The sequence below is a fragment of the Cydia fagiglandana genome, chromosome 26 (assembly GCF_963556715.1).
Source record: "Cydia fagiglandana chromosome 26, ilCydFagi1.1, whole genome shotgun sequence".
In the NCBI taxonomy this organism is placed as follows: Eukaryota; Metazoa; Arthropoda; class Insecta; order Lepidoptera; family Tortricidae; genus Cydia; species Cydia fagiglandana.
The window spans coordinates 98,610-103,609 of NC_085957.1; the positions used below are offsets into that span (position 1 = coordinate 98,610).

At 40.5% G+C, this 5,000-nt stretch overlaps 1 non-coding gene across 1 annotated transcript; it reads left to right on the forward strand.

Annotated features, from left to right (window-relative positions):
• The first annotated feature begins 3,043 nt into the window (after window positions 1–3,043).
• On the forward strand, window positions 3,044–4,951 carry LOC134677741 (small subunit ribosomal RNA). The gene has a single exon (XR_010100096.1). It is a non-coding gene; the product is annotated as a small subunit ribosomal RNA (ribosomal RNA).
• Window positions 4,952–5,000: the final 49 nt, after the last annotated feature.

Below are 5,000 nucleotides of genomic sequence, written 5' to 3' on the forward strand. Positions count from 1 at the left end.
GTCACCATCGAATATCGAAATTAATACTCAAATTACCTTTCAAGTAATAATATATACGTGAATCAACATTTTAAAATACTTTGTATTTTAACTTAAAATAACAAAGCTGTTTATAGTTTAGCGTAGGAAAAGCTAGGAAATAAAAACAATAATCGTTACAAATCGATGATTCGGTCACTGCCAAATCGATTAGACAAACTCACTTACCAATGCTCGATAGATGGCGGGCTGCAACGGCTGCTCTAATTTAAACAGAAAAATACACCTCCTTTTTTTTTTTAAAGTGGTAACACACTACCGCACCGCACCAAGGTCATTGTGCGACGCACCCATAAGTAAGAGCGAGAAAGCGATATCTCTTTCTCGCTCTTACTTATTGGTGCGTCGCACAATGACCTTGGTGCGGTGCGATAGTGTGTTACGGTCTTTAAGTAGGCCAAAGATCATAGATATAATAATATCCAAAGATGATGACTTACGAATAGGCATGATGACATTTTTTTGGAAATGGTTTCATTATAGACGCCTAATAATTACAGAAAAAATAAAAAATAAAATAATATTCATTAATTTTGTGTGTGGCGTTCATTACTTTGCCTCATATGTGAATAAAATGCAATTTAGCTTTCAGTTTTTTAAGTGCAAAGTAAGCCTTTCCGAGCTGGTGTGGTGAAAGAAAATAAACTTACATACTTCAGAATCATGAGGAATAATAAATGTTATAAGACCCCGGCAATTTGCGAATTTCGATTTTCGCGGTAGCCACCCTGTCTAGTCTCTCCTCCGACACGGAATGACAGATAGAACGACGGGGTTGCCAGAGTTCGAACTGGGCTGGTTCGTGATGACTTTACAGAAGAAGATTTCTTTCTTTTTTATTAAATTTCACACGAATCGGTTTAGAATTGTGAAAAATGGTTAGTTGTTTTTTTTTTTTCCCTGCACTCTTATTTTATAACCTAAATAATAACATTAACACGCCACACCATATATCCTTTTATTTTTAACATTAGCACAGCTTTATTAAGCTTTCAATATACCTAAATACATACATATATTTATTTATTTATTTATTAAGTATTTCTCGATTCCTAATATAAAAGTGTAAAATATAATAATATAAAATTGTAGTATCATAAAAAAATATTATGGTAAAAAATATTTGCACACGGCGCGCACCTCTTCCAAATAACACAAAAATCAATAAAAATAAACGTAAGTACATTTTTTTTACACTCTATTATTATACGCAGTAGCCCCCTCCCTCCCTTTTTACTCAATCATATTATTATTAAATTTCGTTTCTACTTTTCTTCGGTCAAGGCCTCTACAGACGTTGTAACAAGTCACATTCGATTTTTTCTTTTGTCATCGATGCTAAGTTTATTTAGTTAACTTAACCAGCAAAAAACCTAAACTTACTTTTCAGATTTAATTTAGATAAATAAATGTACCTACCCACCTAACTGCCGGACGCAAATCGAATGCGATCCAAGGTGAGTTGTGTCTGTATAGCCCCCCCCTATTGACTGACATTGATTGATTTACATAATATGTCACATTGACACTGACACATTCAGTTCGACGACACAATCAATCAATCAATACGATCGATCCTTTATTATTTACCTATATAAATAAATAAATAAACAAACAATTAGGTAAGTAAGTGATTCCACCGGTAAACTTTGTTCGCCATATTTTTTTTTTTTTTTTAACCTAACCTAACCTAACTTTTTTTTTTAATTTTTTTTTTAACCTAACCTAATCTAACCTGACCTAACTTTTTTTATTTCTTGTTTTTTTTTTATAACCTAACCTAACCTAACTTTTTTTTTTTTTTTTATCTAACATAACCTAACCTAACCAAATTATTATGTTCTTGAAATGGTTATAGTCTCGCAGCAAATTTTCCAGTAAAATACCTGAAGTTGGTGTGTATTTATTTATGTTACTTATAAACTTATAAAATATATATGCATTATAAGATTTATTATAAGAAATGTAAGTACCCCTATACCTAGTTAGGTATCTACAACACAACACAAAACAACTGCTCCTCGAAGCTTTTAGGGCGCGCGGCGGGTCACACAAAACACCAAGATGTTACACATGCTGGTGGACTGTGGACCACCGTTGTATTATTTATTTGCACTTTGGTCCTAGTTTACGCGTTTTAATATTGAAACGTGACAGACGGGAGATATATTATATTATCCTTACCCACGGGGGAGAGTACAACGCGCGCTGTATTTACTTGCAGATTGTCTGTCACCATCGCCAATTCGAGACGACGCAAAGTTGCCGATTGGTTTGAATGATGACAACATATTTGCGAGAAAATAGTGTGTGTTCTCCTATACGTGTGGCGAGGATCGATCGGATGATAATCCGATTTAAAACAAAGAACAATTTTTAACCCTAACGGTAATACGGTTTTTGAAACTCTCTCTCAGTGTTTTCATATCGCGAAACCTTCAAATACGCAATTGTAATTGCGGTTAGTAGTTTAGCGGTGGTGGGAATACGCTTTGATGTAAGTTTCATTATACTGTATTGGTTGTGAGGGTTTTGAGGGCTCTATAATACCTGGCGAGCGATATAAATCGTAACGAACGACTATGTTAAAAAAAGAATCTAAAAATTAAAAAAATAAATAGTGAAATTTTTATGTCTGGTCGTGGAAGAACGTTCGATTACATATCGGCGCTATGAAACATCACACAACTATGTGCGTGTGTATGTGCGCGCTTTACTCACCCGCTACCTACCTAAGGTACACGCACGCACGCACGCACGCGTGTGTCTCTGTACCACCAGGTAGAATAGAGTGGTAAGTGAAATATCCACCAGTCTACGATACGCCACGTCGATTTCGGTATATCCGAATGGTGGCGTGTGTCGTATACGACTCGTGTCTTACGCGTGCGGTCTCCGTCGTCTGTGTGTGTTGTGTAGTATAATATACATAGATGATATTGGCGCGCACGCGTCGACGCTAGTGTTTTGTGTCTCTAAACAAGACTCACATGAACACGGCAGCTCCCTGGTTGATCCTGCCAGTAGTTATATGCTTGTCTCAAAGATTAAGCCATGCATGTCTCAGTGCAAGCCGTATTAAGGCGATACCGCGAATGGCTCAATATATCAGTTTTGGTTCCTTAGATCTTACTCAGTTACTTGGATAACTGTGGTAATTCTAGAGCTAATACATGCAATCAGAACTCTGACCAGTGATGGGATGAGTGCTTTTATTAGATCAAAACCAATCGGCGGAGGGCCTCGCGTCCGAAGTCGTAACATTTTGATGAATCTGGATAACTTTTGCAGATCGCACGGTCCAGTACCGGCGACGCATCTTTCAAATGTCTGCCTTATCAACTTTCGATGGTAGTTTCTGCGACTACCATGGTTGTCACGGGTAACGGGGAATCAGGGTTCGATTCCGGAGAGGGAGCCTGAGAAACGGCTACCACATCCAAGGAAGGCAGCAGGCGCGCAAATTACCCACTCCCGGCACGGGGAGGTAGTGACGAAAAATAACGATACGGGACTCTTACGAGGCCTCGTAATCGGAATGAGTACACTTTAAATATTTTAACGAGGAACAATTGGAGGGCAAGTCTGGTGCCAGCAGCCGCGGTAACTCCAGCTCCAATAGCGTATACTAAAATTGTTGCGGTTAAAAAGCTCGTAGTTGCATTTGTGCTACGCACTGTCGGTGCGATTCATCCGAATCGATACTGACACGTTTGCGGAGCATATCGTCGGTGAATCGTATGTAAAAGTACGGTTCAATATAAAAATCCTATCGCGATGCTCTTCAGTGAGTGTCGAGGTGGGCCGACAATTTTACTTTGAACAAATTAGAGTGCTCAAAGCGGGCTCAAAATGCTGCTTGAATATTTCGTGCATGGAATAATAGAATATGATCTCGGTTCTATTTTGTTGGTTTTCAGAACTCCGAGGTAATGATTAATAGGGATAACTGGGGGCATTCGTATTGCGACGTTAGAGGTGAAATTCTTGGATCGTCGCAAGACGAACATCAGCGAAAGCATTTGCCAAAGGTGTTTTCATCAATCAAGAACGAAAGTTAGAGGTTCGAAGGCGATTAGATACCGCCCTAGTTCTAACCGTAAATATGTCATCTAGCGATCCGCCGACGTTACTACAATGGCTCGGCGGGCAGCTTCCGGGAAACCAAAGATTTTGGACTCCGGGGGGAGTATGGTTGCAAAGCTGAAACTTAAAGGAATTGACGGAAGGGCACCACCAGGAGTGGAGCCTGCGGCTTAATTTGACTCAACACGGGAAATCTCACCAGGCCCGGACACCGGAAGGATTGACAGATTAACAGCTCTTTCTTGATTCGGTGGGTGGTGGTGCATGGCCGTTCTTAGTTGGTGGAGCGATTTGTCTGGTTAATTCCGGTAACGAACGAGACTCTAGCCTGCTAAATAGGCGTCGTCATTTAGGTGCGCGCGGCCGTTCGCGGTCGCGCAACTCACTGGCGACGTATTAAAATTCTTCTTAGAGGGACCGGCGGTTTCGAGCCGCACGAGATTGAGCAATAACAGGTCTGTGATGCCCTTAGATGTCCTGGGCCGCACGCGCGCTACACTGAAGGAATCAGCATGTTCTCCTTGGCCTAGAGGCCCGGGCAACCCGTTGAAACTCCTTCGTGCTGGGGATTGGGGTTTGCAATTATCCCCCATAAACGAGGAATTCCTAGTAAGCGCGAGTCATAAGCTCGCGTTGATTAAGTCCCTGCCCTTTGTACACACCGCCCGTCGCTACTACCGATTGAATGATTTAGTGAGGTCTTCGGACCGACACGCGGTGGCTTCACGGCCGTCGGCGTTGCTGGGAAGTTGACCAAACTTGATCATTTAGAGGAAGTAAAAGTCGTAACAAGGTTTCCGTAGGGGAACCTGCGGAAGGATCATTAACGTGTATATATATATGTTGGTATGGTCTACATACAAACGTGTATAACA